The sequence below is a fragment of the Corvus kubaryi genome, unplaced genomic scaffold (assembly GCF_017639235.1).
Source record: "Corvus kubaryi isolate FWS band 111438036 unplaced genomic scaffold, C.kubaryi_AGA036_p1.0 split1-131, whole genome shotgun sequence".
Taxonomy (NCBI): domain Eukaryota; kingdom Metazoa; phylum Chordata; class Aves; order Passeriformes; family Corvidae; genus Corvus; species Corvus kubaryi.
The window spans coordinates 1,738,946-1,751,520 of record NW_024582073.1 but is presented as its reverse complement, the minus strand read 5'-3'; positions in this window follow the sequence as shown (position 1 = coordinate 1,751,520).

Here is a 12,575-nt window from a genome sequence, read left to right as displayed (position 1 = left end):
AGAGAGGAAGAGGTAAGAATAAAAAACATTTATAAGATATGTAATAACTTTAAAGTAATTAAGAATTATCTAATTTGAATTTTTTATTATTTTTAACTTTAAAAAACCAGGAGCAAATAAAGCAGTTTATATTTGAAAATACATATATTTTTATTATATGATAGATGTGCATTTTGCTCTTTGTCCACCAGGTGTTGCTATAGCCACAAAAATAAACGTAGATTAAGAAGTCTGGGGGGAAAAGAAAGGAGGTAGTTTTATGTTCATTACAGATGACCCTTCCATAATTGTGATCCTGAAGAGAATTATGCATGTGCTTACATTTTTATAGGGAACAGTCCTGGTGAGTTCTATTAAGCAGGTCATTTAGCGTAAAGTTGATCGTGGTTGCAAGCTTTCTTAGGATGGGCTATATCAATGATGTTTGCTATTTTCTTAATTTGCTGTTTCCCTTCTTCTGTTTTATGAAGAGAAAGTTGGAAAGACAGAATGTCAGACAATAAATATCTTATTTTAATAGAAATGTAGAATTTGTTAGACTCCCATAATGTAAGATATATTTTCTTGTTAATGAGTATAATTTTATTTAAAATTCATGTATCTTAGGTTTCATCTTAAATTTAGTGACACCAGCAACAAATAGGCACCATTACAGTATATGCAGAGGATGATAAAAGCTTTTCCTGCAGGGCAAAGTGATGAAATCAATCTGAAAACTGTATCTAAAATGGTACCACTTTAGAAAAGCTATTAAGACTCTAATTTGCCAGTTAGTATTTTTGAAATTAAAACATTTCAAATATGCCCAGGCTGTGGTTGTTTAAAAAAAATATAACAGTTCATTTTCTTTATGGCATTGAAAAATAAATGGAGCCTTTGTGTTTGCAATTGTAGGAAACAAATCACTTTTTTAATGACTGGATTTTCCTGCCAGCTTGGAATTTGCCGCATGTGCATTTTATTTTGAATGCCTAAAGAGTGAAATCATTTGCTGTCGTTCATGCAGATGGGGCAGATTGACTGAGGTGTCATTTACAAAATGTGCACTTTCATCATTCAAGTTTGAAGGGGATCATTGCAAACAATGTTACCCACAGAAACTCAGGACTGATGGAAGGGAAGGGCTGAGACTGAGCATCCATGGGTATAGTCTAGTGTCATAAGAGCCTGGACCCAAACCTGGGTGCTTTGGGGTTTTCTTCCATTATGTTTAGTTATGCTAGGAAATATTAAAATACCTCCCCAAACCAGAGAAACCTGAATTAGCTCTCTTGATAGCCAAGTTGACAGATTATGTGCTTTTTTATCTCTTGTTTAGAAGTGTGGCCCCTTGTGAAATATCAAAGCTCTTGACTGATGTAACAGCCAAGATTGACATGGTTTTGTTTACTCATTTACAGAAGGAGTGAAAGCTGATGTGAGTTAGAACCAGAGCAACTATATTTTAATTTTTCCCCAGTGGAACAAAGTACATACTCTGGAATGTTGTGGTGGTTTGTCATAATGTTCAGCAGCAGTTGTGTCAGTGTTGAAGCATCCCCAGGACATGGTGGTGCATACTACAGTGGCATGACAGATGTAAATAAAAAGCTAATTTGATTCTTAGCATTTTTAATACTGCATACTGAAAATGGTTTTATTATAACTTCCAAATTTTAAATGCAACCAGAAATTGCCTCTTTTTTTTTTTTAACCCGAAAATATTAGTGTTAGATTTTTAGCGCAGGTAAATAGATACTCTCAAAATTGCATTTCTTCTGCTCAGCTTATGGTTCAATACTTAAAGTATTTGGGAAATAGGAAGGGTTTTTCAGCCTGTTGGGGCAGGATGGAGCCCCAGCTCAGATCCCTCAGTCGTCACCATCACTGGTACAGAAACCCTGTGTTGGCTCTGGCTTCTCAGCTTCTTCTGCTTTGCCTGATCACTCCATCACTTTCCTCTGCTGTCACTCTGTAAAGTTTTGTAGTGAAGTTTTTCTAGCTGGCCAGACCTTCTCAATATCTGCTTCTCCAGACACTGAGATCCTGCTCTACAGTTTGTCAGTGAGCACTCACCAAAATCCCTTTCTGCTGGACACTGAGGGAATGCAAAAGATAAATGAAAAAGTAACTGAAAATGTACAGTAGTTTCATGCAGATGCCAACTCTCTATGGTGTTTACTCAGACCTTCTGGTTTCTGCTTGTCATCCCAAATGATGCATATGTACTTCTTCGAATTCTGTTATTATTTTCTACTAATTGGTCTGGGTTTTATCCTGATGTACTAAGGGAAATTTTTATATGCATATAAACACTTTTGTTTCTCTGTCTATTAGTCTGTGTTTCTTTATAAATTTTTTTTTAACTGGCCAGATTTGTTAATTCTTAACAGGCACAATCACAACAATGTTTGAAATCTGGTGAGTTCTGAAACTGTTGTTAGGTAAGTAGGAAAAAAACCTGTAACTTCCCTGAAGAAGGGAAGGGTTGCAATATAAATTCCCATCTCACTAGAGATGGGAGAACACTCATGCAGAAATGAGTCTATGATAAGAAACTCCTAGTAAATCTAGGGCAGTAATGAGTGAACAATCAAACTGCATTCCTTCCAGTTCTTAAAAAAGCAACCTACTGCTCTCTACTGTAATTTCATTTTTTATGGGATGGAAATTTGATTCTGTAAGTTGAGCGTATGATTTTTGACATTTCCTGACAAATAGCTGGAATGTTTGATGCAAATGTAGCTGAAAATTCCTTTCCTTATTCACTGATACTGTATGGAAAATACAGACTCAAATACAAACTATAAATTAAACATGACAGAATTTTTGTGGGAAGTTACCTCTTTTGTGCTATGTGTTCATATGCAGACTTTTCCCTCTCTGGCGCACATTTTTTCTTGTCTCCAGTGAGCCTTATTTCCCTTGTTATATGTGGCTGAGTTTGTATCTCATTAGGAAAGCCACAGGATCCATGGGGAAAGATTTTCTATTTCGTGTATATGTAGCGCTGTTGTGGTTGTTCTTTGTTAGCCTATAATCAAGTTTAATTTAAATACAGTTTCTAACTAGTTTGGGTTTTTTTAAATTTATTTAATTCAGTGTTTCAAGAAGGTTTTCTTCCTTTTTGTACTTCGTCTGTGATTTAGTAGGAAATAAGCAGGTGGTTGTGACTAGTTGGGAAGGTTGTACTCACCATCACAGCATTTCTTCTGAGAAGGGACTTACCAAGGATAACCCCCAACCCCACGGATGTGGCTTCCTTATGGGCTATATATTTTTCTTACTCCGTTTCTTCTGAGACTACATGGGTGTCCTTTAAAGTTTCAGTGGAGATACAGATTGGCAGGACTTAAAAGAAGAATGAAGCTATGGCAGGGTATTCATTTTCAGTGCTGCTGTCCTCCTGGCCATCAAACTGTGCCCTTTCTCTTTGTAAATTATGTTTCCTCTCCCCTAGGACTGCCATATAATTTCTTTCTGCATTTTTTTTTCCCTAACAGAACTGGAGCATATACTTGCTATGATTGTTTGCATTGCCCGTTTGAATTTGAAGAGCTGTTATAAGTGATTTTCCTCTCTTATCCTCCATAGCTTCCGATTCTGTGTAATTTGTCCTGGATGCAGATGCTCTTCCATAAAAAGGGAGGTTTTTACTAATGCAGTGGCAGTGAATATCTTGTAAAAAAAGCTTTTGTGTGGACTTAGCAATTTTGGAGGTGGGAGACCTGTAGACCATTGCATATAGAATAGGTACAGTGTAGGTAAAGATAGAAAAAGGTTTTTGCTCTGGAAGGAATTCTGAACTATTCATTATCCTTGTCCACTCACTTCCTTGTAAGTGTGTAAAATCTAAGTTACAATGGATTCACTTGTGGGTTTTTTTCCCCTTCCTGGGTCAAATATAAAAGAGAAATAAATACACTAACTTTTGTTCATTTTTGATGGTCTGACTCAGACTGTCCTACTTGTTTATTCATCCAGAGAGCCTCCAAATGTTGACAATATTTATTAGATTATGAGGCAGTTAGAGATGAAAGGAAAATATAGAACTTCGTAATCCTTGCCCTCATCAGGGCTATCATCATCAATATGTTGTAAATTTTTTTTTAAATTTTTCCCATCACATATCTAGTTAGTCTGGTTTGCTCAGCCTTTTGTCTTATACTTTCTAAAAGCAGCACAAGCAGGACAAAACAATTTTACAATCATCGCCTCCTTTCTGAAAATAAGGTAAATAAGGTTTCTAACCCATAACACAGCATGGAAACTGTTTTGAAATACAGCCGCCAGAGATGGCAGCATTCACCATCCTAATGCTGCTTGACTTTTTTTTAAAGCTTCAGTTACTTGAAAGAATGAATGATGTAAAATTTTTAGCTTCCACTGAAAAAATACAATGCAAACTAGAATTCCTGTCCCTCATGGATATGAAGATGAGACATAAAACCTGATTGTAAAGGTTTAAAAATTTGAAATGCAGAACAGTGGAAAAGCACACCTGTATTTCTTTGAAATTCTGCTTTTAAAGCCATTGTTGTGCATTTTGGAGCCTGAATAATGATTTTTGAGTGCTTTGCATTGGCAACATCTGTTGCCTTTTGTCCTGTCACAGTAGGTAAGTGAGTAGCAGTTGAAAGTGCTGATCTTTCCATGTTCTGATCCTGAGAGAAAAGGAGAGGGAACGTTTCAGTATGCATCACCTGTTTTCAAGCTGTTTTCCCCACAGCATACTGTTAGTGTACATCAATGCTTTTCTTACAGTCTAGATGCAGCACAAAATATTTTTTCCCAATTAAACTTTATTTTGCTGAAGGGGTGGCTCCTGCTCCTGGAAATCCCAACTCTAATTTGGCAAAGGTAAAAATAATCTTTCTGCTGTCACAGCTTTATGAAACTATGTTGTGACAAGGCATGGTCTGGTTTAGATCTCAAAAGGTGAAATCTGTTGAGAGTGGCTAGGGCGTTTCAGTGCATCCCAGAGTACTGGCTGGCTGGAAAAGAGTCCTAGGGAATAATCCAGGAAGGATTTCTGACATGTACAGTAGATGGGGTGTAATTTATACCATTAACTTCTTAATGGAGTATTGAGCCGTAGTCTTACTGTTCTTTGGCCTGCTTGGAGGGTGGAATCCCTAGGGGGGGTGTGTGTGTGAGGATTTGCTGTAATTGGTCTAGAGCAGTAGAGCTGAAATTCTCCCTGACCTGCTTCAGGTGTTTAGTCCTGTGATGGATAGAAATCGGTCTCAGTTTTGGTTGCATTGGGGTCCAGGGGACGAATTCAACATTGGTAATGTCCATTGATGCTGTTTGTTGCAGATGGCCAAGATCTAGCTCAGGTTTCAACACTGCCTGAGGTGCCTGGTACTGCCTTTTCTAGGAGGGACAAAATGTCTAGCTCTGCCAGACCCATGAATGGGACATGGATTTTTTTCTAGTATGTAGTGGAAAGCCACAAGTAGTCTAGTTAAAACAAAATACCATACTGCCCTGCAGTAGCAACAGGCAATCTGTGTATCTATGGTCAGAGATGTAGGTTATGCACAACACAGCATTGCAGCTCATTTTCCCCTGGAAACAGGGAGAAAGATTCCCTCTGTTCTGAGCAAAGCAAACCCAGTCCTCCCCAGCGAGTGAGCATGTCCCCTCACCCGGGGACAGGATGCAAGAGGACAACAATTGCATGTGGTTGAAGTTAGACTGAAAACAGAGAAGAGCAATGGTTCATTCCCCCACCCCCTCCCCACCCCTCCCAGTGTCATGGAATTTAGGGAACATGGTCATGTTGTTAAAGTAGAACAAGTTTTTAGTGTAAAAATAACATTTGTAGTCCTGTGGTATGAGACAAGGAGTGAGTCCTTCAAGCCAGGCCACTTAATAACCCTTCAGTGCTCTTCTGCTGTGCTGGGGCATTAAAAAGAAGAGAGGATGTTTATGCATAGGTCAGTCTTCTTAGGGACTAGCACAGTGTGTAAAGGACTGTCCTTCTTGGTAGGAGTGTGTAATAGTTAAGATTCACAACCACATAATATTTTCAAATATTGTTTGAAACACTGTTCATGCAGTTTACTGCAACAGTCTGGAAAGCTTCAGCATCAGTTCAGACTCCTGTGTCATGCTTGGGTTATGGCCTGAGACAGATTACACACAGGAAGACAACAAACATAAACACCGATCACATTGTGACCTGGCAGGGTAAAGGCAAGGAGAAAGAAAAGTACCCTGGGGAATCAAAATGAGTCCAAGGCCTGACATCTATTAAAAAGCAAGGGTTTCTAGCAGTGTAAGACCCAGCTTATCCCTACCCACTCCTGCAAGTAGAGCCTTTGTCCACCAAACGACAGTGACAACTCTAAAAGGATAAAAAGGAAAAGAGTCTTTTGCTGTGTGAAACTCCCTTCCTTGCTTTACCTAGCAACTATCACACCTTTCTCAGATGAAGGTCCTAGGTCTTTTTTCTCTCTGCTTCTCAGGGTGTGGGTGCTGATAAGAGATGCTAAGAATACTTGCAGGTGACACCTCTTGTTTCCTCTCCTGCATGTGGAAGCAAGTTACAGAGCTCCCCCAGCTTGGTACAAGGATGTGTATTTTTAAAAGAGCATCTAAAAACTAGTTATGGCTTCACATGTGATGCTGGATTGAGCAGCAGTCAACCATTTTATTAGTTCTGCTCTCCCCAGCAGGTAGATCTATAGTAAGACTGCCTATCAAATTTACACTGTCTGTGTTAATTCTGAATTTGTCTGTATCAGACATACTGCCGTGACTAAAACTTCTAACAGGTTGCTGTCTGCTTTTGTGCCTTACTCTGCTCTTCCCTTGAGTTGATGAACTTGAGAGTAAATGACGTTTAAGCCTTGGTAGCAGTGATACGTTCATGGAGGGGCATGTCAGTGTGGGGGTGCAATTCAGGTGAGAGTAACCTGGAGGTGGTGGGATTTCTTAAAGATTACTTATGAGTCCCTTGCTAATGGAAGAAGGAGGTCAGCTGAAGGTGGCTTTGATGTTTTTGACATAAAATTTGGTGTTGGTGACAGAGCACTTGTTTTATCTGGATGCATAGTGCTGTCTACAGAAAGGCTGGGGAATAGTCCTGGTTGGATTGATGACATGGTTTTGGCTACTGCTGGGATTGTGCTCTGTTCTTGGCATGAGAAAGGCAATGTAGTCATCCTCCAGGCTGATGTTTGAAGGGGCAGATCCTTGGTGTTTCCGTTCTCTTCCTCTTCCTGAAGTGCAGTAAGATTCTCTACACAGGTTGCATGCTCTATGGTGCCTTCATTCATCCCTGAAACTCACAAATATTTTGCCTTCTATGTCTTCCCATCTCCCATAAAGCTATAGAGATCTCTCTTTTTTTTTTTTTTTTTTTTTTTTAATCGTTTTAAACATTAGTTTGGCACAGATTTTAAATCTGTTACGAACTTGAGAATGGAATCAGGCATTTCCTCAATTGTGTGCTGGTTTCTGGAGACTATGATGTGTCCATCTGACTCAGAGACAGATCCCTGGTGCTGGGATCATATAACACATGAGGCTATTATCTCAAAATGGTTAAATGCTATTGTGAGCTTTTGAGTTTTTGAGAGGTTGTGTGTAGCATAGGATGTGGTGGACAAGTGGGAATAGAATCAGTGTCAAAGTCAATCAGCAGCCAGCTCCATCTTGAGGGGAAGATACTGGCAGACTTTAAATGCTAAAGTCAGTAAGCAGGTGGAGAACAGAGTCATGAGAATACGAATGAAGGGATGTTTATGGGGCTGTTTACGTTCCAGTGAAATACCAGTAATTTTAACTAGAACATTACAGGGACAGGATTCAGCTCTTTAGTCATGCCAGTAAAAAATGACATGGATCTTGAGGCAAAAGCTTTTGACCTAAAACAGAAACAAGGGAAAAGACAGTATGTGACTGCATTAGTATTGCTCATATTTATGAGTTTCAGTTAGCAGCAGAGAAATCCTCCTGTAGATGCATTTCCTCTTAAAAAAAGTTACAAAGGCAAAGAAGTGTTTCCTGAAATGTTTTGAAACTTCATTTGGAAGACTCATTTGCCTATTGTGTAGGTAACTTTCTAGTTTCTAATTCTGTGTATCACATCATGACTAAACAAGATAATGCAGACCTGTGGATCAGCCCTATTTGTCTTTTCCTGTATTTCATTGACTGCACAGGGGGGGTATGTGTGCTGGGAAGTTCGGATCGAAAACCTGTTCTATAGCCTGGTTGGAGCGCAGCCCTCTAGTAAGCACTTGGTATTTTGCCACAGGTGGTGCATGCAGCTGATAGTTGGCTGATTGGTTTGTAGTTCTATCATCTTCCATTACCACCCTTAGAAGACCAATAAGGGTGTTATTCTGGTTTTTTCCAGTGTTGTGCAAAGCAAAACAATGAATGCTGAATCAATAAAATAATCCACAGTTTAACTGCTCTAAGGCAAAGAAAAAGCATTTTAAACCTATAGTTTATTTATTTTTATTAAAACATTTTAGTGGCACCATTTTTTTGTGTTTTATTTGAAATATCATTTGGATCCTATTTATGTGAAAGGCTTTATTTGAAACTTTTTTTTCAGACTTAATAGATTAGTTTTAGTAGTGAGCCAGTTGGAATTAATCAATGGAGAACAACTGTACAGAGGTTCTCTAAGCTAGGCTGGATTTGAAGGGTTTAATTTTAATCATAGTCTGAGAGCTACAGCTGCTTCGTGTTTGTTTAGTAATAGAGTTGATGAGCAGCTAATTTGAAAGGAAAGCTCAAGCACAGGTGTGAAATTCCTCATGGGTATAAGAGAACTGGCCTTGAATGTAAGAAGATGGTGCTGAACATTGCTCTACAGTAAGGCAAAGAGATTCTTGTTTAAATATTTCTAAATTAGGACATGTGACATAAATCCCTTGACTCAAACATCCTTCACCTTTTTATCATACCACTTAAGTGATCATCCAGTATGTCAGAGACCAGGATTTGATACCCTACTCTGTCTGGTTTTGAATATGTATCTTCATGTTCCAGGATTTGAGTCCTAGTGAGAGCAGTGCTCTGAGCAGGTCTTCCATTTTTTCCATATGATGCTATTCAGATTGCCTGTAAAAACTAATAGCAATTTGATTTGAGGAACACCAGTTACTACTGCCCATTCCATATACATATAGAGGATACAGAGATGTGAATCCTCATCTGGTCTAGTTGTCTTCATGCACCTTGTAGGGAGGGAGGATGTAATTTCTGAAGACAGGCAGAATTGAAAACACCTTCTTTGGCATTTCCTACTCACCAGGTTACAAGCTCTGTGGGCTGTGTGTTTAGTCCTAGCAAACAATCCCTTTGTAAAGGTTCTGATTTGTGATCCATGTCATACTTGCTGTGATGACTGTAGTGCTCCTGTAGCAGTTGCTGTGAGTGATGGCTCACAGATGGCAATATTGACTTTGACAACTGTCTCCTTAACATCCTGTGAGTATACAGGCTACTGAGTTAGGAAAGCTGAGGAGATAATGTGATTTGCTCCGTTCCCTAAGCCACAAAATTGGTAAGCCATGTAGCAGGTGAAGCGGCTGCCACTCACAGATTTGCTGTCAGTGTTGAAGACTTCTGCAGTTAGTGTACGGATGATTTCCATGGAGTAGGATTCTCTAAGAAGGCAGGATGTGTGAGACAGGTGTTGTAACACAATTGCTATTTCAATGTTGGAGTTCCTGTGTGCATCCAGTCCCAAAGCTCCAGTTTACAGCAGGCTAACATGGAGGAAAGAGCTGGATGAAATTCAAGAAAATTTCAGGAGAAGTTTAAAATCATCCTAGAAGATTTTGACCAGAGTATGTGTATAAAATTAGAGCTGGTTCTCTTGTTCTGCAATGTAGGGACAAACTCATGCTGGTAAAACTATTCTCTCGTGTGAAAAGCAGGAAAATACTTAATACCTTAGTTATATTAATGACATTTTCATTTTCTTGATAAGATTATAAGCAAAAATACTGTGCATTGCTATTGTAGTAAAAAGTTTCCATGTGCCCCAAAATGATGGGCCCAGTCTTGGAGGTTCAACACAACCACCAGACTGGGAGGATAAAAAATCAGTTCTTTGGCTTCTCTGAATTAATAAAAAAATTAAGATCTTAAAATAGTTTATTATTAGTGAGGAATGCTAGTGGCATTTCTGTTAGGTAATTAGATGTTAGTGTACATCTTATTGCAGACAGTACCTGAAATTAAGGCATACAGAGATATACAGATATTTTGGGACTATGAAAGTTAGTGACGAGGTGAGGCAGTGATGCAAAAAGTCTTGAATTTAGTCTTCTGTGAAATAATCAGATTCACTATATTTCCCAGTGCAAGGTAATGCAAATCCTTTTGGGGTTCATTGGACATTTTTATTAATGGTATTTGAGAGGAAGATCAATGAGGAGAGAGACATACTTTTTCAATTATAGGAACCTGATTTGCTTCTGCTAATTGATTCAGTTAAAAATACTTTTCTGCTCTGTAAGAGGAGCTTCTATGATTTGAAACATGTTTAGGTACTTTTATAGCTGCGGATTACTGAGGTGAATCATGGATTCCACACTGTTTTAATATGTCCAATTCTGATGGAAGACAGAAATTTTTTTTCCAGCTCTCTTGATATTTCTGGTTGTCGTGGTTATTGTGCTGTGACAAAATCTATTTCATTTCACAGAATTTTCTTCATTTTACAAAAATGGAGAAACTGATTTTGCTGATATTTTAGTTTTGTAACGCCTGTCTCTCTTTGAGAAAACCACTGTGTTGTGAAGGCTTTGGATGCAGTAGTATGAATAACATCCTGTGCCTGGAAGGCATTGTGAGCCACTAGAATCAATCCAAGAACCTTATCAAGTACAAGTAAACAATAAAATGAAACCCATTTATCTGAACCGGCAGTACAAATGGACACTAAATTTAACCCTGTCAGTGCCAGCACAGCAGCAAGAGAAAGTTTTAGGCTTCTTCCCTTCTAGTTTCTCTTGCATTGTGCTAGGCATTCAGGGAGGGAATGTGTGTGTATTTGTATACCTCTATGCACAGTTACAAGCCATCTTCTGTTTCAAATAGAAAAATCAAAACTCTGTTTTTAACTAAGGTTTAGAGAACAAATATACCAACATGAAAAGAAGGTTTTTTTCACGCGATTTCTGACTCCTAATATAAAAATCAAAACCCAGTCTGTTACATGGTCTTAAATAAATCTGCCTGTATGACTTGCTTTACAATAAGAAAGACTAGATGGAGTTTGTGTATTTTGAAGGAATATCTGAAAAGCAGTTATGGCTTCAAATGTGATGTTAGATTGAGTCATCCGTTTGATCAGTTGTGCTCTCTCCAGCAGGCAGATACATACTAAGACAATATTGAATTTACATTGTCTGTGTTTGGTGCTAAGTTTGTCTGTAGCAGGCTTACTGCCATGACTGCAACTTCTAACAGGATGACTGTCTGAGTATTTGCCTGCTTTTGTATTTTACTCTCCTCATCTCTGAAGTTGATAAAATTGAGAGTAAATTAAGTGTAAGTTAGTTTGGATATGACTTGCAGTGACTGTGCTTTTATAAAGCCCCAGACATGCAGATAGATTTTTAGACACAGCACAGATGCTTTTCACTATGCTGTTGGTAGAGTAGTTGTTTGGCTAGAGGCTCCAGGATCTGGGAGTTTTATTAGCTATGACTAATACATAATTAGTAAAAGTTTTTTATGTTATCTTTTATTAGTACTTGCATTCTAGGATCATTTTGCTGTCTGATAGTGCTGCAAGAAGAAGAGATTGTTTTATTTTAACTTGTTTTCATTGAGTAAGAGTCCACTGTGGTCCTGGCAACCTTCTCTGGCTTACCCTTCTTGAGCATGCAAGTTGGACTCAAGGGATTGGATCTCAGGAGATCCCTTCAGACCTTAAGGATTCTTGGATAAATCTTGGATAATGATTCTATATGACACTTTACCGTGCCAAGAGGCTAGAGAAAGTAACTATGGGTTATGTTATCATTAGTAAATTTAGTTTAAATTCGACCATAAAATAATAGTGGTTTTATCGATTACAGGAGAGAATACATAGTACATTTAGCTGTAGAATCATAGAATCATTGAGGCTGGAAAAGCCCTTAAGCTCATAAGAGAAACCATAAACCTAACTCTGTCAAGTTCCCTACAAAACCCGAAATGCCACATCCTCACCTGTTTTAAATACCTCTGGGGATCATGACACAAGCACTTCCCTGGGCAGCCCGTTTCAATTCTTTGTAATAATTTCAGTAAAATTTTTCCTAATATCCAGTCTAAATCTCCCCTGGCACAACTTTCTATTGTCCTCTCACCTGATACTTGGGAAAAGAGGCTGACGCCCACCTCATTATAACCTCCTTTCAAGTACTTGTGGAGAACAATAAGGTTCTGCTGAGCCTCCTTTTATTCAGGCTAAACAACCCTAGGGCTCAGGAACTTGAATGAGAACACCATAAATTGCTGAATGTATTAGGAGAATGTATAGGTATTTAGCTGGATGAAGCACTCTGGAGAGAATTTAGAAATTAAGGAAAAAATTAAGGCTTATATGCGTGAAGATAAAGGATACTGTA